Below are 27,516 nucleotides of genomic sequence, written 5' to 3'. Positions count from 1 at the left end.
CTGAAATTAACTGTAGAATAATTCATAACTTAATTGCAAAATTACAAATCCAAAGTGATCAAAATCCTTTGTATCATCTTAGGAATAAATCTGGCAATCTGTTCAATGGTTACTCACTGCATATATAATCATATGTATGTTAATTCTCCAATGAAAACACTTTAGTATCTTACAATCCGTCAACAAATCATGACTGCTAGCTTCATAACTATTGACACACCCCGTCCCGGAGGAGGGCATGCTGGCCGTCACGTGAGAGTGACGTAACCATTTACATAGTTCGGAAGCTTTAAAAAAATACAATTGCTAAAAAGAAATCCCCGAAGGTGAATCCTACTTTTAAATACTTCTGTCAGAACACCGCTGAAATCCTTCAGGCCACCAAAACTCTGCTATCTTGAACCTGGAGAGGCGGAAAACAAAGATGAGTGGGTCAGCAAAACAAATCTTTTCGAAAATCATTTCGTTAACAAAGCGCTAACCCCTCGCTGTAAAACCCGTATACTTTCCCAGAAAATAGCATCATAGCATATTACTTTCATAAATTTTAAATCATCAATTTTTTCTTAAAAACCGGAAAGTATACCATGCCAAAATATATCTCAACATAACATATAAGTAGCGCATAATCAATCTCATCAACAATCTAGCCGGAGTCGTCGCCAATGACCTGTACGGCACTACACTGCACACGAGTCGGAACCCCTAGAAAGGTCTGTAGGACTGGGTGAATATAGTTTGCTCACGCTATCCTCCCCTGATAGCTATGCGATAATCGCTAGTCACCTACGAATCGGAACCACCTATAGTGGTCTGTACGATTTGGCGAGTCGGAACCACCTCTAGTGGTCTGTACGACTAGCACCTAAATTGGATCCAATTGTGAGCATATGGTGCGGGGGTGACTATATATATACAGGCCTGAATCATCTTTATCATATCACAATCACCCTAGTGCAGGTTTATGAGCTTTCCATCATTTCAACTCAACAATTACATAATTAAATGCATGACCTTACCTGGCACTTACCTGTGCGTCCGCAGCACCAATTCATGCATGTATGCAACTACTAATGCATAAATAATTAGGCATATATTTTGCATGGCATTTCATATCTCATTTCACTTAAATTGATTTTCTGGGAAAATCTCATTTATATAGATATATATATGGAAATCAAAACTGCCCACTCACCTGAAGTTCGCCCTACAACTCCCTAGCACAATACGTCAAGGCGTCATGACGATTGGCGCCTAAAACAATAACCAAATCCAACCTCAGCATTCATATCGATAGAATACATAACTTATATAAAATACGTCACAACGTAGTTCGATCCGGAAGATCTGCAACTCAAATTTCAAATCCATAACTTCCAGAGGTGCACAATATATCTCTAGGACAACGTCCTAAAATTTCATTACCATCCAACGGTCGGATCTCCGTAAATTTCCAAAACTAAGTGACGGTTAACATTTTATATTATGGACTTATAACTCCAATTCCGGAAGATCCGTAAATCGGATTCCCAATCTGTAAGTTCCTATAATCCTCAAATATTACGTATTACAACGCATCAAAGTTTGGTGACGATCCAACGGTCGGATCGTCAATTCACATTTTCACCTATATGCGAAAACTATAAAACGTTATTTAAAGCACCTCACCAACAATTCGTAATAACTTTCTTATACGGTGCTCAATTTGGGTATATGAATATACCACAATGATCAACTCGACATCACGGACGTCGACATATTTTTAAAATAATTTTTTGATGTGGCACGCGCCCCCACGCGCATCATCTTCCTCAGCCAATCGCCGGACTGGTTTTTTCCCGGTGGCCGGTTTCCGGCCAAACTTCAAATGCCCTATTCTCCTTTGGTTTTCACCCATTTTCTTCATATAATATATCAAATTGAAGCCCCAAACATGTAGAATCACAATACACTACTTTAAGGCTCTAAAAACAACTAAATCTCACCGGAAAAATTCAAGCAAAACCGGCCAACGTCGAACTCGACGATCCCGACGTCCAAAACTTCCAAACGAACGTCCCCGAGCTTCCTTAGGACCTCACTAAGCTCACTATAAGCTTAGAATTCCCTGAAACACAACATTTCACGTGTGCATGAACAGTACTCAAAAAGTGGGGTTCGGGTTCAGGGGTTTTTCGAAGGTTCTACGTCCTAAAACTAACACCAATCAACTCAGAACTTCAAGAGGGTGAAGATTCTTACCTTATTTGCTTCAATCCACGAAGTTTTGGGGTGGTTTTGGTTGCCGTCCGTACGATGTGGGTGAGAGAGAGGAAGAATCATGAGGAAGGAGAGAGAGAGAGTGATACAGGGAGAGGGAGAGAGAGAACAGGGAGTTTTAGGTGTGGGTGGTCCACTCAATCCCCACCATCCATTTCATCCTAACCATACAAAAATGAAAAACCCAATTTTTAATCCATATACAACTTTCCAAACTTTAGGAAAATATGCATAATCCATAATGTGTCACACACATACCTTAGCACCCACTAAGGGCAAACCCGTCAATTCACATTCCCGTCAAATGTACCTTCGGGACGGGTTGTGACAATCTTCCCTCCTTATAGAATTTCGTCCCCGAAATTCCCATAACCAAGCAAACCACTCAATACCCATAGAACAACCTTGGTACATCTCTCTCATTCGATCCTCTGTCTCCCAGATAGCTTCTTCTACAGAATGGTTCCTCCACAACACCTTCACCCAACTCACCGTTTTGTTCCTTAGAACCTTATCCTTCCAATCCAAGATAGTCACTGGTTCCTCATCATACGTCAAATCCAGATTGATCTCCAACGGTTGAGGAGGAATCACATGCGAAGGATCAGAAATATAATGTCGAAGCATAGAGACGTGAAACACATTATGGACCTTAGATAACTCCGGAGGCAACTCCAACCGGTAGGCAACTTCACCAATTCTTTCAGTGATCTCATAGGGTCCAATGTATCTCGGACTTAGCTTTCCTCTTTTCCCAAATCATACCACACCTCTCCAAGGTGACAATTTCAAGAACACCAAATTACCCATATCATACACTAGATTAGTGGCATGTCGATCAGCTAAACTCTTCTGTCGATCCTGGGCTGCTTTCAGGTTAAACTTAATCACCTGAATATTTTGAGTACTCTTCTCTACTAACTCATGGCCTTAAAATTGACTTTTTGTGGTTAAACCTTTTTGCTCCCCAAAATACCATCCGTTCACAATTCTAACAGTTTTGAAACACAAGACACAGCTTTCCACGGCCTTATGGCGTTGCTCTCGGGAACAAGCTGACAGGACCAACATACCCAAGAAGTTCAACAGATCCGTAAGACCAAATCTCTTTTCCATAAGACAAATAAATAACTATTGCACTTCTGGAAAGGTGATTGCTCTATCATTGAAGAATACTGCTCTGCTTTAGTAAACAAATCAATTATCACCTCAAATTTCATTATAACCGTTTCGTGAACGAGGAACTTGCACACACAATCTATATTAATATTTTCTCATTTCCACAGTGGAATGGGAAGTGACTACATCAATCCAAAAGACTTATTTCTTTCTGATTTAACCTGCTGTCCGATGATACACTATTAATATATACCAAAGTTTCTCTTTTCATACTTGACCTATAGTAATATGATCGAATGTTATAATACATATCAGTACCCCCAGGATGCATTGCATAAACTGAACAATACGCTAATTCCAAAATTACTTCCTTAACTCCATAACATTAGGTACAAATACCTTGTTCTCTTGCATCAACTTGCCATCTGATTCTCTGACTCTGAGGTCTTTCTTTTCCTCGCTATTCCTTTCTTTAAATAAATACTTGAATTTCTTCATCAAACGCTTGAGTCTCGAGTACGATCTACCAATTAGGTCAACTTGAAAATTAGCAAGTTCTTTTTCGATCTTCCATTCCCAACTTTACTCCAATAGATCTCAAATCCACAAGAAGATGAACATGACAATTGTACCAAACATTAATTCTCACTAGGGTCTTCCTACTAAAAACATTGGCCACAACATTTGTATGATCATCTTGTCGTGCAATCATAATCACTAAGCAGATCTAACCACCTTCGTTGCCTAAGATTAAGATCCTTCGAGTAAACAGATATTAGAGACTCTTAAAATCCATAACTATTTTGTATTTCTCACCACAACGATAATATCTCCAAAATTTCAAAGTAAGGATGATAGTTGCAAAGTCCAAATTACGAGTAGAGTAATTCATTTCATGAAGCTTCAATTGCCGAGGAGCATAGGCAATCTCTCTACCTTACTACATTAACACTCATCCAAAACCAATCAAAGAAGCATCACTAAGGATCTCGTAATTACTGCTATCTCCGGTGAGCGCTAGAATACGCGTACGAGTGAGGAAATACTTTAACTGTTGAAACCCTTGCTCGCAATTATCATCCCATTCAAACTTAACTTATGTTCTCGTTAATCTCGACAATGGCAAAGTAAGGACTAGAAAATCTTTCACGAACCGTCCGTAATAGTCTGCTGAACTACGAAACTTCCAATCTCAATCACGGTTCGTGGTTATTCTAAATTCTCAATTTCTGCTACCTTTTAAGAATTCACTTGAATACCTTTAGCAATATACTTATCTCAGAAATGTTACTTAATCCATTCAACCTTGACATTTGCTAAACTTAGCATACCATCGACGTTCTCTTAATCTTGCAACACCAATTTAACATGCCTAACTTGCTTTGCTCTAGGCTCAGAGTATACCAGAATATCGTCAATGAAAATAATAACAACTTGTTAAGGCATTCCTGGAATACTTCATCCATCAAACTCATAAAACAGCAGGAGAATCCGTCAATCCGAATAACATCACTAAAACTCATAATGACCGTAACGAGTCCTGAACACAATCTTAGGAACATTATCATTAACTCTTCAATCAGTAACAACCAGACCTTATGTCAATCTTAGGAAATACGCAGACCTCTAAGTTGATCAATAAATCATCAATACGCAACAATGGATAACGGTTCTTGATCATTACCCGATTCGATTGCCTATATTCAATGTATAGCCTTAATGTCCATTTTCTTCCTCAACAATAAGCTGGTGCTCCCTCTACGTGATGTACTTTGAATGAAACCTTTATCAACTAATTCATGTAACCGAATTTCCAATTCCCTTAACTCCTCATGAACCAATCTTTAACATAAAATTTGTACCTGGAGACAATTCAACATTGAACTCTACATCTCCGCCTGACGGCAATCCAGGTAATTCCTCAGAGAAAACATCAAGAAAATGTCTAACCACCTTTACATTTCCCAAAATACTAGAAGCAACATCATTTAGCACCACTTGAGCTAAATATCCCTGGGCAGCCTTTCGATATTTATATCTTGTTCTCAAAGCACAATAACGGCCTAACTCAATTCACTTTGCATACCCAAAAAAATAACCTCTAGTCATCCAAATTGGTGGAAAGTAGCTGGTTTCCCATAGCAATCTATCTTGTCATGACTATAACGCAACTAATCTGTGCCTAAAATCACATCCAAATCCACGATATCCAACGAAATAAGATTCACTGGCTTAACTATCTCTTCCACCATCACTGAACACCCTGAATAACACCAAACCAAGGTAGGGCAACTTACCTGTTTACTTGCTTAACGAATCCAACAAATAAGTTATAAATATTACGGTCTGCAGCCCGCAATACAGATAACTCAATGTTGTCTCAATAAGTAAGCAAAAATTCCCAAGGATACAATATTACCATCTTGCCTCTCTTAGAAAATACATATACACGCCTCGATCGTGTTCATCCACTACTTTCTTTGGTACATCTTCAATAATAAAGATTATATCAGCTGACCTGCACAGCTGAATCTAAAGCTCGTCAAACCATGCCAGCACATAAGTCGGAGTCACTTATAGTGACCTATACGACTTACTCATCTTTTTCCAAGTAATATGTATGCCGGATCCACCTCGTGTGACCTGTACGGCTGGACTTATAACTCATCAATTATCCTTGTACCCATGACCCATCTGACCAAACTACTAAGTCCATAAACCTGTTGGATCGATATTGTGGTGTCAGGGAAGACTGCTGGGTAACAACTGATTTTAGGGACCATTCATACCTCTATGTCCCAACTGTCCACATGAACACATTCACTGATTCCCACACTCCCCAAAGTGTTTAATATTGTACCTAAGGCACAAAGGTACATTTCCCTGACTCGAATCACCTTGTCTTTAAGATCTGGGATCACCAGTAAATCTATTACTTCGCCTCTGACCAATGGCATTAAAACTTAAGCTGGAAGAATTAGCTCTAGTTTCACTTCTTTTAAAGCTCTAAGTCTTGTGAGGTTCTTGAGACACATGACCTTAACCGTGGTCATCTTTCCTTTGATTCTCATTCTTTTCCTTGTCTCAAATTGTAAACTCTTGTTTCTTACCATCCATATATGCCGGAGGAATAAACCTTTTCTTAAACAACTCTTTAAACCATTATCATTCAGTTGTTTCCTCCAGTGACATTGTATAAGACTTCTATCTCCACCAGGATGCAATTTCAATACTATTCAGAAACCAGGTAGTCATCTCGACCTATCTTTCAAAAGAAAGATTCCCTTAACTTGCAGAATCTGAAACGCCTTTTCCAAATGATTATGCCCTCTATTTGCTCCCTCCGGTCTTTCATTTCGATAAAGTGATTCAAAATCGACTTATGCACAGTCTCAAGAGGAATCCTTTTGGTAATAGACTGAATCACATTAGTAGTTCCCATTACTAAGTTAAATTGGGGAAGCTAAGCTCATATGAACAAAGTGGCTATCCACGAGGCGGTAAAGTTCTGACAGAAGACGCTAGGGAATTCTCAAGATGTCCAGGACTGCAACCTAGGCTCTGATACCAACTGACATACCCCGTCCCGGAGGAGGGCATGCTGGCCGTCACGTGAGAGTGACGTAACCATTTACACAGTTCGGAAGCTTTAAAAAAATACAATTGCTAAAAATAAATCCCCGAAGGTGAATCCTACTTTTAAATACTTCTGTCAGAACACCGCTGAAATCCTTCAGGCCACCAAAACTCTGCTATCTTGAACCTGGAGGGGCGCAAAACAAAGATGAGTGGGTCAGCAAAACAAATCTTTTTGAAAATCATTTCGTTAACAAAGCGCTAACCCCTCGCTGTAAAACCCGTATACTTTCCCAGAAAATAGCATAATAGCATATTACTTTTCATAAATTTTAAATCATCAATTTTTCTTAAAAACCGGACAGTATACCATGCCAAAATATATCTCAACATAACATATAAGTAGCTCATAATCAATCTCATCAACAATCTAGCCGGAGTCGTCGCCAATGACCTGCACGGCACTACACTGCACACGAGTCGGAACCCCTAGAAAGGTCTGTAGGACTGGGTGAATATAGTTTGCTCACGCTATCCTCCCCTGATAGCTATGCGATAATCGCTAGTCACCTACGAATCGGAACCACCTATAGTGGTCTGTACGATTTGGCGAGTCGGAACCACCTCTAGTGGTCTGTACGACTAGCACCTAAATTGGATCCAATTGTGAGCATATGGTGCGGGGGTGACTATATATATACAGGCCTGAATCATCTCTATCATATCGCAATCACCCTAGTGCAGGTTTATGAGCTTTCCATCATTTCAACTCAACAATTACATAATTAAATGCATGACTTTACCTGGCACTTACCTGTGCGTCCGCAGCACCAATTCATGCATGTATGCAACTACTAATGCATAAATAATTAGGCATATATTTTGCATGGCATTTCATATCTCATTTCACTTAAATTGATTTTCTGGGAAAATCTCATTTATATAGATATATATACGGAAATCAAAACTGCCCACTCACCTGGAGTTCGCCCTACAACTCCCTAGCACAATACGTCAAGGCGTCATGATGATCGGCGCCTAAAACAATAACCAAATCCAACCTCAGCATTCATATCGATAGAATACATAACTTATATAAAATACGTCACTACGTAGTTCAATCCGGAAGATCTGCAACTCAGATTTCAAATCCATAACTTCCAGAGGTCCACAATATATCTCTAGGACAGCGTCCTAAAATTTCATTACCATCCAACGGTCGGATCTCCGTAAATTTCCAAAACTAAGTGACGGTTAACATTTTTTATTATGGACTTATAACTCCAATTCCGGAAGATCCGTAAATCGGATTCCCAATCCGTAAGTTCCTATAATCCTCAAATATTATATTTTTACAACGCATCAAAGTTTGGTGACGATCCAACAGTCGGATCGTCAATTCACATTTTCACCTATATGCGAAAACTATAAAACATTATTTAAAGCACCTCACCAACAATTCGTAATCACTTTCTTATACGGTGCTCAATTTGGGTATATGAATATACCACAGTGATCTACTCGACGTCACGGACGTCGACATATTTTTAAAATAATTTTTTGATGTGGCACGCGCCCCCCACGCTCATCATCTTCCTCAGCCAGTCGCCGGACTGGTTTTTTCCCGGTGGCCGGTTTCCGGCCAAACTTCAAATGCCCTATTCTCCTTCGTTTTTCACCCATTTTCTTCGTATAATATATCAAATTGAAGCCCCAAATATGTAGAATCACAATACACTACTTTAAGGCTCTAAAAACAACTAAATCTCACCGGAAAAATTCAAGCAAAACCGGCCAACGTCGAACTCGACGATCCCGACGTCCAAAACTTCCAAACGAACGTCCCCGAGCTTCCTTAGGACCTCACTAAGCTCACTATAAGCTTAGAATTCCCTGAAACACAACATTTCACGTGTGCATGAATAGTACTAAAAAACTGGGGTTCGGGTTCAGAGGTTTTTCGAAGGTTCTACGTCCTAAAACTAACACCAATCAACTCAGAACTTCAAGAGGGTGAAGATTCTTACCTTATTTGCTTCGATCCACGAAGTTTTGGGGTGGTTTTGGTTGTCGTCCGTACGATGTGGGTGAGAGAGAGGAAGAATCATGAGGAAGGAGAGAGAGAGAGTGATACGGGGAGAGGGAGAGAGAGAACAGGGAGTTTTAGGTGTGGGTGGTCCACTCAATCCCCACCATCCATTTCATCCTAACCATACAAAAATGAAAAACCCAATTTTTAATCCATATACAACTTTCCAAACTTTAGGAAAATATGCATAATCCATAATGTGTCACACACATACCTTAGCACCCACTAAGGGCAAACCCGTCAATTCACATTCCCGTCAAATGTACCTTCGGGACGGGTTGTGACAACTATCCCACAAGTAATTCATAAACATATTCAAGTCTAAACTTCCTTCATACATACTTGCTCTTACATCAAAATATGAGTAACAAAATCCAAGTGTTCATAGCGTCTTAATCTCTAATATACTCATTCCAACATTGCACGTAACTAGCTTATTATAAAATTGTTTTGCACAAAATCCTTCTTATTTGTCCACTACTTAGGATCAAAACAACACCAGAAAGTACAAAACTCTATGTCGCACCAAATTCTCGTCTCATTCAATTCTTAACTCTAAGATCGATTCTAATCCCTCAACTAATTGAAAATTTTTCTCGAGAAATTCCTTTTCTAGAATTTACTTGAACACTTCATGTTCCCTTCAATGTTCAACGTCAAATGAGTTGAGTACACATTGACTTCTCCAAATTTTTTCATTACAGTAACCTAACTTAAAAAAAAAAGATCGCAATCCTATCTCTCTCTAAATGGTAAAAACTAAAAACATTACAACCACATACTCAATTTATTCTTCCTTCTTCCAGGGTAAGGATGACCACTATCGTCTTACTTAAGTCCACATATCAAGTTCTCTAGTCCCTTAGTTACTCTTGAACCCATTTCACCTGGAAAATTCATCTTAAATTTATATGCATGCATTGCTTAACTTCCAACCTTTTCATTTTAGGATCAAACTTAATTTCCTTTCTCAAAAGATACACATATGAATTGAATTGTTAAAATCATGTGCAAAAACCAACTTCACATTCAAGCCTATTTTATACACTATTCACCAGAGGCCAATAAAACATTTACCTCCAAATATCTATCTCACAGACGCTTCTAAATTCAAACTTTTATGTCTCATATTAATCTTCTCCCACAGTTCTTATCCAATGGTGTCTAATACCAATCCTCTGATACCATTCTATCATGCCCCAAACCCGGAGTTGGTAATAAAAACTTGAACTCGAATCCGAAACGTGAGTTAAAAGCTCAATAAATAAAAGAAAATTGAAACGGGTTGGAAAATAAATTCCACTTATTAAAATAATTTATGATTCTTAAACAAATTAAAAATTCTTAACAACCTACAGTAAATAGATGAATAAACTTTCTATTCTCCAATCTAATCCAATCTCATCCTGCCTACCCTCTTGAATGTCTAGTTTGTAAACCTGCATAACAATAGAGGGATGAGCTTCAATAGCTCAGTAGGGACATAACCTTATCACAGTAAATTGACAATATTAAATTAAGTGTCATGAAATCATATAGCCAAATATCAAATCATAAATGATTACAATGCATGTATGCAATCCAACTTCTTCATCTACACCCGTTAATTTATATAACAAAACACGCGGACCTGCATGTCCCATACCATGCATTTTACCACCGTAGTGGTGGTTCGAATATTCTGTTATACAAACTAACCCCCATAAGACATCCCAAGTTAATAATCCCCTTTTGTTAGTCATCTTATCTAATTCATTGATCTCTAGCCCAAGTTAATTATCCCGCCGATATCCTATTCTGTGCACACCTGGCTCACATGGAACTGGTTTCACAATGAATAGATTCAACTACACAAAAGATTATTTCCCACTACCCTTATTTCTCGAATTCAAATCTCAACACTGAAGTTCCAACCACATCTCACAACATGAGTGATGCACAAATAATGTCATTTCATCTTTCGCATGTATAACAGTATATTCTCAACGAATAGCATTCCAGCAATAATTCCATAACCAATAGCAAGTAAACACTTAACTAAAACAATTACCCAATTAATATCCAATCACATTAATCAACCAAAAAGATCAAGAATTATAACACTTCGCAAAATTTAATAAAATCAATTTCGGTAAAGGTCTGCCTTATTTCCCCTACCTGAATTCCAAAGCTAAAAGGAAGATCCACATCACTACTGCAATAGCTAGACTCCACGTACTTGAGTAAGTTCCTTGATCACTCCTGAATCTTTATGTATTTCTTTCACCCTATTTCTTTTCTAATCTCTCTCCATATAAACATCTATCTATCTATATATATATAATATACGTGAATAGCATGCACAAGCATGCAACATTTTTGCATCATCCAAAAGAATGGAGTGGGAAAGCTCCTATTTATACGAGTGTGAGGCGGCCATCAATGACCTCTAATTCGTTGGTTTGGTGGCCAGACAATGGTGGCATGCAAGGTGTCAAACAAATAAGGATGAAATGATACGGAGCAGCCATCCAAGGCTAATTGACGCCACGACCAAGTTATAGATTCTATTAGTCAACAGCTAGAGTGCTTATTAGGCACTGTTAGCACAATTTAATGAAAGATAGGAAAAAGGTTGGAAAGAAAACCATACATTTAAAATGTACAGGTTAATATATATATATATATAAAATAATATAAACACATATTTCTAAAATACAGGGTCTCACAATATTTGAGTTATGAGCATCAGAAGAAGCATAATGTAGTAGAAGTTACCCCAGCCTTACTACTAGAGTTTGGCTATTATGATAAAATATTCATTAACCATAGTTCTCAATTAGAATCATTTCCTAAAAAGCTTATAAAAATAGCAGAAGATTATCTAGAAGAGTGGAAAGAAATTTGTATAAATTTAAATAGTAGTCCTACATATTGGTATGTACATAAGCATAAGGAAATGCTAGGCATATAGGCATGATTAATGAAGTATCCTTTAGACTATCCTCTATCTCCCCATATAGATGGACTCCTTCATACAGAAATATTATGAGATATTGAGGAATCCAAAAGTTAGCTTTAAATGACTTTGAAGATTTTCGGTATGATATGATATTAGTAGCAGAAGCAGAAATGTATATTTACGGCAAGGCAAAAGTCCACCATCAACCCTACTGGAAGCCTCAAAATTTCAAAGGAGAAATATCAAATATGTATTACAAGGTAAATGAAGATAGAGAAAGAGAGCCAAAACTAGTAGAAGGAGATGAACAGTGCTTGAAAGAAGAAGAGTTGCCCAACATTGACAACATGATGGAAGCATGAAGAGCTTGCAACAGATTAGCAAAAGATGAAAATTAGCATAAGCAGAATAGCATCATGCAAAATAATGTACTTTAACCACACAAAAATGTCAACATCATTATTGACCCATTATGGACTTTTCATACCAAAAATGTGTCGTTATGATTAAGTTTGAATAGCAAAAAGACTTTTTCATTAAAAGTCCCAAACTTTTTAGCCCAAAAAATTTAGGTTTTGACCCAGAAACAGCTTTTCTGCCCCCAGATTATTAAAGAACTTTAAAAAAAAAAATTATGTAGCCTATTTGATTTATAGACATTTTAATCTAAAAATATTTAAATTCCAATAAATATTGAAAAATCACTAAACTGATACATGAAACTTCTAACCACTACTTTCCAAGGAAGATTGATGTCGTAGGCCGACAAAGTCTATCACCTTATTAAAAGCTCACATCTGCATTTCAGTGAAGGAAATTTTGTGAAAAACATGTTCATTTAAGCAACATCTATAGCATGCAATTAACAATTAAAGGCGGAATCATGCTTGTATGCACTCAAAACAAAACATTACCCACGAAATTCAAAGCCTAGTAGTTAGGTGAACCATGACTCAACTCAAGAACAAAGTGAGTTGAGAAATATTATACCTTTGTTGATTCCTCTTTGCATAAGCAAAGGCTAATCACCCAAGGAGAGGGCCTTCATTCCTTGCTTCTTAGATCCATCGATTTCTTGGAGGAGGATGGTAGAAAAGATTCTTCAAGTTCTCAAAATAGAGAACCTCTAATTTTCCACACCAAGGAGAGACTAGAAGAAGATAGGAGTGACCTTGGAGGATGAGAGATTGCTAGCTAATCTCCTTCAAGGGGGCCGGCCTCTTAGAGAGAAAGGGAGAGCATTGTGTTCTCATCCTTTCCCTAAAAGAAACCCTAATGAAGAAATAGCTATAAAGTCATATTTATACCTACCTTCATTGGAGTGGCAAACTTTTAATAAGTCCAAAACCCACTCCACTATCATTATGGCCGGCCATAGGGTTTTATTGGGCTTTTTGGGCCTTTCTAAATTATTAGTCATTAAGTTGTCATACAACTTAAGTCAATGGGCTTGACGTTCGAAGCCCATTGGGCCTTGAGGCCCAAAACTAACCCGTGGTCTTTTAACGAACTTTATTCGTTTGATTAATTAACATATTAATTAATCCTTGCCATAAATAATTAAACCATTTAATTATCCTTACTCATCTCCGTTGTTTCTTCAATCTCTGCCTTACTCGGTGTACGATCCATTATGTTCCTTTTAGCGAGGCAGTGGACGATTAGAACTCTTTTAAATCGATTGTGAATTGAAACTTACTTTCAATTCTCCCTTTAGTTATTATACACGTTTAGGGCTTCCACAAACCATGAGTCACACCTAGGAGTATGTCATGGTTACCCAAGCTAATCAGAAGAGGTGGAGAACCTATTCAATTTAGGATTACAATGCAATACAGTATTTCTCTAATACAATACTCTTGACCACATTGTTTGGTTTGATAGTTTATTCATGTCTACTATCCAATGTGATTCTCTTACTTATATGATTACCTTCAATGTGATTTGGAACAATTTCCTAAATCTCATTCATACTCTGGCTAGAGATTCTTAATCATATCATAGAGTATTCTCCCTCAAACGTTTTGAAGGTTAGAGATCCCTTGTTGCGCATTCACTTGCCTCCATGGCTAAGTGGCTTAACCCCAACTATGTCGTGGACATCCTCTGATGGAGTGACTTTGACATAGTCAAAGATCAAGGACCTAACCACAAGACAACTATGATGCCTCAGATCAAAGGACTACTTTGCATTATCCCAACCATGAGTTCTCATGTGACATGAGTATGAGAACTCATCGTTGATCGTGTTTAGTGGACTCATTCTCTATTGAGCACCTACATGCTTGTCTTGGTGTCAATCACACCAATGACTCGAGACTAGTCACTCTCCCTAAGAGAAGACATAGCACGTACTGATCTTAACGGACTGTCAATGCCCAATTGGCAATCCTATGATCAGGAACGTTTAGGATATGTATACAAAAGAGAATGGTCTCATGAATCTAACTTCTTTAAATTACATTCTCTTAATTACATATTCCTTGGACTTATCGTTTAAGCATATAACATTTATATTTGACAGCTTCAAACAATAATCTATGCCCTTGATATTAAACTAGATTAGTTTAACATGTGAAATGTTCGTAAAGTATCATCATATGATTGGTTTTGGGACACATTTCCAACAATCTCCCACTTGCACTAGAGCCAATCAGCTTGGTCATCAGTGATGATACCTCTTCTGTAGTCATTTCAAAAATGGCTGAGTAGTAGGCATAGACAATGGATATCTATATGTTATCCATAGAAGCAACCTTGAGAATAACGATGTCACCATTATACATGATTCTTAATCATGTGGTTTAGTCTCAGATTTGAGTTCGGATCTTGATGAGACCTTGATTCCCTGGCTTGAGCTATCGCCCCATTAGTGTCGTAGTGTCGGTACACTAGAGACACTTTCTGGTTGGAACCGAATAGAGAGTTCATGAATGAACTTTCTCATCCAAACAACATTGTTTTAAGCTTCTATATGGCAATATATTTTCATTCACAATGGAACACACTAAAGTCATTACTTTTAATGTTTCCATCCAAATATCTCTTTAGTCATAATAAAAAGATATCTGATTATCTCTTCATTCATAATGAAGAAACATCCAATGATGGATTAGATTCATAATCTAATACATTTACGCTTCCATTACGTTACTCTAATTCTTCCTCATTCTTGAGGAATCTATCCTTTATTATTTCTCAAATACTTAAGGATTCACTTGACAGTTGCCATGGTTCTGATCCTGGGCTTGCATTGATATCGTCTTGTACCGATCTTGGTACAACTCATATCAACATTTTTCATACAATATGAAATACGTAAGTCACCTTTCTGCGTATGCATAAAGGATTTTATTTACGCATTATTTCTTTGGGAGTCAAAGGGTACGTTCCCTTTGAGAAGAGCTAACTCCTAGTCTCACTAGAGTTGTTCTTCTGATTGAAGTTTATCATCATATGAGAAACTTCCTAGCATCTTTTGTCTATTATTAGGGATTGATATAATCCAATTATATCTTGAAATCTATCATTGTAGATTTCCATCCCATGTATATAGACTATGTCTCCCATATCCATTCTATCTTTATAGAATGTTTAAAGTCATAGCTTTAACGAAGAAGTATTCTTTTCATTTCCAAACTTAATATATCATATATATGTTAAATTTTTAGGAACTTGATTAACTCCCACTAATCTTTTGTAAACCTAATAAACAAAAGATTCATTTACACCTTTATGAGAAATCAATTGATTTGATCTTTCTCTCATAAGACGCTTATAGCTCCCACTAGCTTGCTAAGATCCATGATGGATGGATCTCTACAACTTACATGTCTTGTGATTTATAGTTTTAGACATATATTATCAAGACTATCTTAATAATGGTTTCGGAAACCCATATTATGTCCAAACATTGAATCACCATTTAGTTGTAGCTAGCAATCTTCGAATTAATTGAAACCAAGACTACGTCAAAGATGGTTTCTTCAAAGTCAACCAATCTCTTTGATTGTAGTCACCTTAAGCTACCAATTAGCTATAAAGGTTTCATTATTTCGGGTCAAATGGTACTTTACCATTTCCTTGAGTATATGTCGTATATACACTCAATGTAGTCATAAGGATTTTCATTCTTATTTCTTTCGAATTAAGAGGTGTAACTCTATGACATAGTCATAAAGTTCAAACCATTCAACTGAGACAGTTTATAAATCCTTCTCGACTACCTTGGAGCATGTGGTGTAGGAACTAGGTTGTTATATTTGTTGATTATCATCTTGTCTCTCAAAGAACCCATTCTTTGAGTTCTATCTCTCGTTCATTTGCGGTTAGGCAAATCATATTGTAAGATTACAATGAACTACCCAACAAAACAACATTTGTTAGTTGGTTCATAGAAGTGATATCCAAAGGTTAATTTAAGGATATCCACAAGATAATTCTCAAACAAATATTGCTTATTAGGACACAACCCCAAATCTTAACACGATTAAGATTTGTCTTTCTTTCCAACTACATCCTATGGAGTCATGAAAATTTTGGAAGATCTTCTAATTGACAATCATATTGTCTTAGAAGTATATATCCTATATATATGGGTAATTGATAACATCCAACGAACTAAATCTTATTCGGGTTCGTTCTTCTCTTAATGGAGAAATCCATTATCATATGATGCTTCTTTCCTTGATATCTTTCAAGGAAACTGTTCTAAAGTGTTACCTTTACTTGGATCAAATCTAAGGAGGTAAATACTTTAGACATCTTACTCATCAACTTACATTTTTTGAATTCTTTGAAACCTTTTGCAAAGTATTCGGACTTGTGTTTATTCAAAATAAATGATAGTCCAACCAAGAGCGATCTTCGGTGAATGTCATACAACATGAGTAGTATTATGTTGTGGACAAGTGCCACTAACATCTAAGTGAATTAACCTCAACAACTTTGTGATTCTTTCTTCCTTTCCAAAAGAATAAAGATTCAAACATTTTGCCTTTATACAATTTTAACAAGAAGGCATTGGATCCAGATCTAACGATCCAGATCTATGACCAACTTGTAATTTATGTTTTAGAGGTATCACAACTTAGTTGGGATTAGTCACTACCTTACAACCTTTTGGGTTTTAAGCATCATTATATTCTAAACAGTTAACACTACCATATCATCTCTACTATAGAGATAATCAATTAGATTACAATAATCTAATCATTCATAAAGAACAATGTTTTGTCAAACAAAACATTCATCCATCTCTCATAGTGACGGAATTAAGTTACTTAAATTGGAATGTAAAGACAATCTTTGGTTTTTCCAATTTCTTTGGTAGTTCATATGAGGAAGTAAGTACGATATGCTTTCGCAGAGATCTAGATTTGATTCACGTTCCGAATGTGAAGTACTTTCTCTTCTCTCATTAATCTTCTACTTTTTATTAGCCACACTTTTACAACGATTGTAAAACATAGTCACTAATACGGAATCAAGCATTCAAGTAGAAGAACCAACTGTTTTGAACTTTTCAAGAACAATTTACAACACCTTCGAAAGGTGTGTTCTTGACACTTGCAAGACATTTCTTGCAAATACCCCTTCCAATGTCCATCCTTTCATAAAGAAAGTTTGTTCCCTTGGAGTTAATTTTATCTTCTTCATTTGACTTTTCCTTTGACTACAATAGTCATGGTCCCTAAACTCCCACTGTCTCTCTTGAAACTTATTTCAATTGTGTTATACACATCAAACGATTTGGAGAGCGTGTGGTTATTGTTCACTATATATTTTACGATAAACTTAGTGAACCATTTGGATAGGGACACAAAGGTGAAGTCCTTGCTTAGTTTCCGTCTCTAGAAGTGCTTTAACACTTTAACACTCAATGATTCAAAATCATCATAAGTCCATGTTGATGGACTATTTTTGTCAACCAACCATTATGTTCTAAACATAATTACAAACTTTCAAGAGTTGTTCAAGGCAACTCTCATTTCTTCATACAACAATTTGTAAGTGAAGAATCATGGCACATAAAGTGTCCATGCCCTTGTGCTTACTTCTCAAGTTGCTTGTTCATGTAACAAAGAAACAAGCACAAATGTTTGCGTTAGCTAAGGGTTGTTCAAAGCAACTCTTATTTCTTCATACAACAATTTGTAATTGAAGAATTATGACATTAAAAGTGTTGTCCTCTTTATGATAGACTTATCTAACATGTTCTTCCAATGATACATTATCAATAGGAATATTGTGAGGATGAGACTACTTAGGTACATATACAAGCCATTATAGACAATCTATGGGATTGTAGTACCAAGTCCGGAAACTAAAGCTTTCAGCTTTTTCTTTGTCAAGTTTTGGATAGCATTTGCAAATATATTGGTAAATAAATACATAACGAATATAAATTGATTGATTTTAAGCCATTTGATCCGGGTCTTTAAATCAAATAGCACCACCCACTATTTTTGGCAAATTCCATATCCCTCATCGGAATTCGAGAGTTTTGGAGGAAACTCTTAGTAGGGTATGGGGACTCACTATTACCAAGCCCACCTCATAATGATATGATGTTGGCTAGCATTAATAATAATGAGAGAGTACGCTTACTCATTTGCATCTCTTGCAAGTACCCATCTTATTTGGCCTCTAGAGAATGAAGCCTCACAATGATATGATGTTGGCTCCATTGCACTTAGTTAAGTCATTCCCACCATGCAAGTTCGAGTAGGGGTTCAAGAACAACCTCACAATGATATGATGTTGGCTATTCTCGTTGCCTACCTTCACAACATCATGTATGCATATAGAACTCCTCCTGAGTGTAAGCACGCACTTGTACTCCCCCATGATAGGGTGAAGTCGGTGTACGAGTCACAAACGATCGGAGCCTACCACGGTGGAAGGCCACGAAAGAGTGTTCAAAACACTCTCACGCTTATCAACTTTATAATGGTTTGGTTGAGGGTTTTAGGTCTCATCACATATAAACATGCATTTTAATCCTATTAAAACAATTTGGTCCTATTACAACTATTGGTCCATTTGATTGATTTAGTTGTATATAATACTCCCACTATGCTTGTAAAATGGTTTTTTAAAGCAAGAGTATATGGTACTACTAACATAAGGTTTGCATTCATTGATGGACTATATAGTTGCCTTAGGGCCTTAGGATGTCTATGAACCTTTGATTAGATCCAACACGAGCCTAGTGTTGAATCTTGGTCTAGGGATGGTGATTGATTTTAGTTATGCGTTTAATCATACTAAGGCGTGTCTTTCCTATTGGGCGTTGGACCCAACTACTCCAATTTCATGCATATCAAACAAAACAAGAAAGGAGTACTTCAAAGTAAAGAAGAGCTTATGCTCTTTTACAACATTTGATCAAAACAAATTACTTTAAAGTAAAGAAGAGCTTATGCTCTTTTACAATATTTGATCATATCAAATTACAATCAAAATCTAATCTACACATTCCCATTGTTCAAACAAATTTGAGACGGCCTTTCACATAGCTCAATTATCGTAGGCTTAGGTTCATAATCACCCTTTAATTATTTAACGCTTTAACTAATTAAACTTGAATGCAACATTGTCATTTGGTTTTTGTATCCATAGAATTGATTTAAATTGAGTTAAATGAAATGAAAATCCATTTCTCATTTAAAGACACAAAACCATTTTGTTCTCAACCTAATTTGGGCCGAAAAGCAATAACCTCAACTTTTTGGGCTATATGCAAAACATAAACTTTTGAGGTCACTTTGTAAGAACACAAAAGTCCACTACTTCATGTAATTACAACTAGAACCCAAAAAAATTCATCAAATACAAAAACTTCATTAAAGAAGCAAAACAATTTGTCCTTTAGCGTTTTTGGGCCTTAACGTAAAAACGTAAACTTTCGAGTCAAAGTACAAATGCACAAAAGTATCAAAACTTTATGTAATTGCATAAAAGCCCCAAAAGTACTCCCATTGAGGCAGTAGCCGGTTTTGGAGTAGTGTGAGTGATGGTGTGTGAGTTGATTTTTGATGAAAAGCAAAGTCATAAAGTCATGCAAGTTGAACAAGTGGGTGATGGGTTGGTGTGTAAGAGAAGTACCAATCATGTACAAAAATTCAAACACATTTTCAATTTTCAAATTTTCAAATTTCAAACACTTTTCAAAATTTGAAAAAATCACACCAACCAACACAAAACAAAGACTTTATGAAATCAACCAAAAATTTCAATCAAAACACCATACTTTTTGTTCTTGGTAAGAACATCAAGAACAATGAAGAACATCCATGAAAACCCATAAGAGTTCCATGAACATTTTCACTCAATAAAACTCAAATTTTCACTACTCAAAATGGGGTTAACATCCTAGGGTACCTAGGGATTCCAAAAGTCACTTTAAAACACTTTTAACAAGACAAACATGAACCCAAAAAAATCACCCTTTGGATTTGGCCGAATTTCCCCAAAAACATGGCACCAAATTTTAGCTCCAAAATTCATGCTCATATGAACTACATCTACAACATTGGAGATGGCAAATTTTCTCACAAAATTTACATTCAAAGAAGCAAGAATAAAGCTTGTAACAATTACAACATTTAAATCAAAGACTATGAACTACAAAACACAAAAGGATTCACCAACTACTAGACCTAGGCTCTTGATATCACTTGAAGGAAATTTTGTGAAAAACATGTTCATTTAAGCAACATCTATAGCATGCAATTAACAACTAAAGGTGAAATCATGCTTGTATGCACTCAAAACAAAACATTACCCATGAAATTCAAAGCCTAGTAGTTAGGTGAACCATGACTCAACTCAAGAACAAAGTGAGTTGAGAAATATTATACCTTTGTTGATTCCTCTTTGCATAAGCAAAGGCTAATCACCCAAGGAGAGGGCCTTCATTCCTTGCTTCTTAGATCCATCGATTTCTTGGAGGAGGATGGTAGAAAAGATTCTCCAAGTTCTCAAAATAGAGAACCTCTAATTTTCCACACCAAGGAGAGACTAGAAGAAGTGAGGACTGACCTTGGAGGATGAGAGATTGCTAGCTAATCTCCTTCAAGGGGGCCGGCCTCTTAGAGAGAAAGGGAGAGCATTGTGTTCTCATCCTTTCCCTAAAAGAAACCCTAATGAAGAAATAGCTATAAAGTCATATTTATACCTACCTTCATTGGAGTGACAAACTTGTAATAAGTCCAAAACCCACTCCACTATCATTATGGCCGGCCATAGGGTTTTATTGGGCTTTTTGGGCCTTTGTGAATTATTAGTCATTAAGTTGTCATACAACTTAAGTCAATGGGCTTGACGTTCGAAGCCCATTGGGCTTTGAGGCCCAAAACTAACCTGTGGTCTTTTAACGAACTTTATTTGTTTGATTAATTAACATATTAATTAATCCTTCCCATAAATAATTAAACCATTTGATTATCCTTACTTATCTCCGTTGTTTCTTCAATCTCTGCCTTACTCGGTGTACGATCCATTAGGTTCCTTTTAGCGAGGCAATGGGCAATTAGAACTCTTTCAAATCGATTATGAATTGAAACTTACTTTCAATTCTCCCTTTAGTGATTATACACGTTTAGGGCTTCCACAAACCATGAGTCACACCTAGCAGTATGTCATGGTTACCCAAGCTAATCAGAAGAGGTGGAGAACCTATTCAGTTTAGGATTACAATGCAATACAGTCTTTCTCTAATACAATACTCTTGACCACATTGTTTGGTTTGATAGTTTATTCATGTCTACTATCCAATGTGATTCTCTTACTTATATGATTACCTTGAATGCGATTTGGAATGATTTCCTAAATCTCATTCATACTCTGGCTAGAGATTCTTAATCATATCATAGAGTATTCTCGCTCAAACGGTTTGAAGGTTAGAGATCCTTTGTTGTGCATTCACTTGCCTCCATGGCTAAGTGGCTTAACCCCAACTATGCCGTGGACACCCTCTGATGGAGTGACTTTGACATAGTCAAAGATCAAGGACCTAACCACAAGACAACTATGATGCCTCAGGTCAAAGGACTACTTTGCATTATCCCAACCATGAGTTTTCATATGACATGAGTATGAGAACTTATCGTTGATCGTGTTCAGCGGACTCATTCTTTATTGAGCACCTACATGCTTGTCTTGGTGTCAATCACACCAATGACTCGAGACTAGTCACTCTCTCTAAGAGAAGACATAGCACGTAGTGATCTTAACGGACTGTCAATGCCCAATTGGCAATCCTATGATCAGGAACATTTAGGATATGTATACGAAAGAGAATGGTCTCATGAATCTAACTTCTTTAAATTACATTCTCCTAATTACATATTCCTTGGACTTATTGTTTTAGCATATAACATTTATATGAGACAGCTTCAAATAATAATCTATGCCCTTGATATTAAACTAGATTAGTTTAACATGTGAAATGTTCGTAAAGTATCATCATATGATTGGTTTTAGGGCACATTTCCAACATTCAATTGCTAGCTAGTGGGTGTTATGCAGACTCAACTGACGAATATTGTCGACTTGCAGAAAACACTACTACTGAGAACCTCAAACATTTCTACAGAGCAATTAAAGCCATATATAGACACACATACCTCTGAAAGCCAAATTGTGAAGACTTGAAGAGGCATCTACGCAAGGCAGAAAAAAAAAGAGGCTTCCCTAGCATGATTGGAAGTCTCGGTTGTATGCGTTTAGAGTGGAAGAATTGTCCTACTGTTTAGGCTGGCCAATTCAAAGGCCATCCCAACAAGCCAACCATCGTGCCCGAGGGTATGGCATCTTACAACACTTGGATTTGGCATGCATTATGCGGTGCTCCTAGATCAAACAATGATACCAACGTTCTTTGGTCTTCTCATCGGTTCGATGATGTAGTCAATGATGAGCACGTTACTACTTAACTAATGGTATTTATCCTATTTGGTCTACCTTTTTGAAAATTTATTCTCATCGTAATAGTGCGAAGAAGAAATTATTTTAGCAGAAACAAGAGCCTTACAAGAAAGATGTGGAAAGAGCGGTCGGGATCCTACAAGCTCAATGTGTCATTGTTTAAGGGCATGCACGATTGTGGAGTGTGGAAGACCTCCATTCAATCATGATGACATGCATAATTTTGCACAACATGATTGTTTCAGATGAGTATGTAAAAATTGAAGAAGATTCTGACGAAAATGTGGATGACGACCAACCAACATATGAGAGAGCTATGGCCAAAGATGTTGAATATCTCACTGCAACCACATACGTGACCCAACAGATAGGGTCACACTGAGTGACTATATGAGACATCTGAATAGATTTCAAGCTCCTCAAGTTCATAATATACTCCCAAAGAATTTGGTTAAGCATATATATGGCACCGAGAAGGAGAATGGTGATGATGGAGTACTGCTTCTAATAAATTTATGTCTGCTAGTGCGGTATTTTTCTTGTAATAAATTTATGTGTGCTAGTGTGGTTGTTTTATTTTAATAAATTTAAGTGCGCTAGTATGTTGGTAATAATTTTAAGTGAGTACATGTGTACAACAATGTGGCATCAAGTCTTTTGTCAAGTCTTTTGTCTACTATGTTGGTAATAATTATTGAAGGCCCTTTGAATTATTGAAGGCATCTAGTGTACATCAATGTGTGCAACAATATGTACAACAATTATTGAAGGCATCTCGAATAAGCCATAAAACAACAATTAATTATTGTTGTATTAATAAGCCATAAATGGGATCTTGTGTTAATGCATAATAAATCAGATCTTGTATTAATTATCTCCATAAATCGGATCATTAATAAACCATGATTAATAGAAACAATAACTAATAGGTCATAATGAATAGAAACAGTAATTAATAAATTACACAAAATTAATACAAACGATAATAAATAAACTACATAAAATTAATACAAACGATAAATAATAAACTACATAAAATTAATACAAACAATAATTAATAATCACAGAATGCGTAGCACCACAATCAATCAAAACTCTAGCAAAATGACCAAGAACATTTAACGTAATGATCAAATCTGGATGGTTCTGAGCATCTTGCAGTGATATGTGGTTAACACGTCCCTGAGCTTCCTATCGTCCACCACGACCTCTGCTACCTTGATTACCTCGCCCTTGAGAAGTACGTCCCTGACCTAACTGATTAGACTGCCTAGATGATCCTGCACCACTAGCAGCAACCTCTCCCTGACGGGGCTGACCTCCCTGATGCCACTGAGATCCACCAGCTGGCATGGAAGAATAAGAAGAATAACCCCCAAGGTCTTGGGAATACCCAGTCTGAGAATAAGGATCCTGGGGATACTGATACGGTCTGGAAGCATAAGGAGCAGCATCACCCTGGTAGTGGTAAGCACCACCACGACCCGTCTTACCATAACTGCCTGAACCAAAGCTCTGCTGAATCGGCGCTGGAGGTGACATAGTGGTCTGCTGAGGTCTCTGCTGACCCTGGGGACACTGAGAAGCCCGATGTCCCATTTGTCCACAAGTATAACAAGCACCACCACTTCTCATGCACTCTCCATGATGACGGAAATTACAACGGCGGCACCACGGAGCACCAGAACCACTAGCACCACCGGAATCCCTCTGCCTCTGAAATCTGGGTCCACCAAAAAATCTTCTACCACATCTCCTCGGGCCAGTGATACTAAATCCTCAACTGGAAGAACTCGAACTCGCTCCACTTTTCTTAAAATTTTGCGTCTTACGGGGTCCCGGAATGGAGATACCCTTACCTTTATCATCTTTCTTCTGACCATCATTCTTGTCCTCGTCATCCTCACTGTCACTAGGAAGATTGTCGGAGTCCTCCATTCGAACCAAAATCTCGAAAAACTCATGATAATCGGTGCAGGGAAGTGCACTGGCAAAAGTCTGCCATTTCCTCTTAGTTCCCAACTTAAAACGTCGAAGCATCTCTACCTGATTACCAACTGTATCAGGGTCATAACGAGACAAGTCCGTCAACTTCCTGTAGTACTCATGCGCTGACATATTCCTTTGCTTCAGTCGAGTAAACTCCTGCTTCTTGCGATCAATGTACTCCGGAGGGACAAACCTTTTCTTGAAATTCTCTTTAAATACTTCCCAATCAACTGCCATTTCTGGGGACATAAACTGAGTTTGATTCCTCCACCAACCTGCCAGCTCTCGTCCCAAAAACCAAGTAGTGGTCTCAACCCACCTATTAGCAGGAAAGTTCCCTTGACTTTGCATCACCTGAAACGTCTTCTCAATATGGTCTAGCCACTTTTCTGCCCCCTCATGATCCTCATTTCCCAAAAAACGATCCAATTTCAGATTGTACATAGTCTCCAGGGGTGTCATCTGAGGAGGGGGAGGAGGACGAATTGCATTCTGAAAAGCTTGGGCCATTGCTTCCCCTAACTGAGTGATGCCAGGGAAATTAGGTTCAGAAGTACGGTGGGATTCCCTACGAGGCGGCATAATTCTGACAGAAAACATCAAAAGATCATTAGAGCATTAACAATTTATACAGGACTGCAACCTAGGCTCTGATACCAAATTGACACACCCCGATCCTAGAATCAAGGCGTGCTGGCCGTCACGTGAGCGTGACGTAGCCACGAGTGCGACACGGAAGCAAGAGATATGAGAAATATGAAAAAATTTAAACCAACCACTAGCAGTAATATCCTACTAGCATAATAGAGTGAGTTATAAAGTAAAACACACGAATTCAGAGCGTAGATGCTACGTGCAATCAAGTAGGACTATAATTAAAAGTACAACACCCGCAGGTGAGTCCTACATGCAGAACGTCTGTCTGAACGCCGAAAAGGACCTCGTGAGCCACTAACTGCTAACTAGAACCTGGAGGGGCGCAAAACAAAGTTGAGTGGGTCAGTAAAATCAAAGATTTTCCAAAACATTTCATTTAAAACATTTCTAACCCCTCACTGTAAAATCTGTATACTTTCCCAGAAAATAACATAATAGCATAATATTTACTAAAATTGCTCAAAGCATCAATTTTATCAAAATCCAATAATTATGCCAGCAATAATGTCAATGATTAAAATATAGATGCATCAAAATGACAGGTGATATAATGAAATAACCGGAGACCCTACAGTGGTCCTATACGGCTAATTCAATAGCTCAATATCTTCCCCCAGCCAGAGTCACCACAGTGACCTATACGGCCCTACTCTGCACATCACTCGAAACTACGTAAAGTAGTCTGTACGAAGGAAAGGTGTAAGAATACGCTCTAGTGCTTCTCTCATCAATCATCGGCACGCATAAACTAAGGTCACCCACTAGTCGGAATCACCTCTAGCGATCTATACGACTAGCATGTCGGAACCCTCACATGGTCTGTACAACATTCACCTACTTGGATCCAAGGCGAGCGTGTGGTGCGGTGAATAATATAAGCACTAACACCAAGGGTGCAGGTTATGAGCTTTCAATGGAATTCACATAAAATAAATCGTATGAATAACGTAAAACTCACATGTGCGTCCACAACGTCAATTCATATATATATGCATCAATTATCAATTTAAATATCTCATCATATGCATGCATGGCATTTTAAAACATATTTTCATATACTTGCATTTTCTGGGAAAACCAATAGTATATAGGTAATACGAAAACAAAACTGCCCACTCACTGGTAAGTCGATGGGTCGTAACCCCCGTGACGTCCCTGGATGCGCTCGTCCTCGGGATAGGTGTCACTTATATGCGAAACAACTATAGAAACATTAATTAAAACATATAACCAACAATTCGAAATAACTTCTCATACAGTGCTCAATTTGGGTATGTGAATATACCACATCGACCTACTCGACGTCACGGACGTCGATAATTTTTTAGAAAAAATTTTGGGTCTGCCACGCACCCCCATGCGCCGTGGGTGGCACGGACCTACGCGCCCCCACACACCCTTCTTCTTCCCTGCATCGTCGGTACAGTGTCGCCGGCGTCGAAAACCTGCAACTCGACTTTTCTCCCTCGTTTCTTCACCATTTTTCATGAGATTTTCACCTACGAGCTCTAAATTAAGAGGGGAAGGGATCTATACCTTCAAAAACCTTTAAAAACCTCTGAAATTTCGTCGGGAAAATCCTCCAATTTAGCCAACTTCGAACCCGTCGATCCTGACGTCCCAAACCTTCAAACGAAGCACTCCGAGCTTCCTTGGGACCTCACTAAGCTTACTATAAGCTTAGAATTTCCTGAAATGCAAGATGTTACGTGTGCATGAACAGTGCACAATTTCGGGGTTAGGGTTTCACGATGATTCAGAGGGTTTCACTTCCTAAAACTAGTACCATTCAACCCAGAACGTCAAAAGGATGAAGAACCATACATGATTAGCTTCGATCCGTGGAGTTTAGAGGGTTCTTGGGTGTGGCCGTACAATTCGAGAGGGAGAGAGTGAGAGAGGACCGTGAGGGAGGACAGAGAGAGACACGAGGTGAGTGAGGGAGAATGAGTGT

General features: G+C 37.7%; 1 long non-coding RNA gene across 1 annotated transcript; it reads right to left on the bottom strand.

Moving 5' to 3' along the window:
* Positions 1–217: 217 nt before the first annotated feature.
* Positions 218–27,148, bottom strand: LOC126621250 (uncharacterized). Its single transcript, XR_007622864.1, has 3 exons — positions 27,099–27,148; positions 7,934–7,992; positions 218–403 (listed from the first exon to the last, which is right to left on the bottom strand). It is a non-coding gene; the product is annotated as an uncharacterized LOC126621250 (long non-coding RNA).
* Positions 27,149–27,516: the final 368 nt, after the last annotated feature.

Source organism: Malus sylvestris, chromosome 1, assembly GCF_916048215.2.
Source record: "Malus sylvestris chromosome 1, drMalSylv7.2, whole genome shotgun sequence".
NCBI classification, from domain to species: Eukaryota; Viridiplantae; Streptophyta; class Magnoliopsida; order Rosales; family Rosaceae; genus Malus; species Malus sylvestris.
This window is presented reverse-complemented; position numbering and strand designations above follow the sequence as displayed.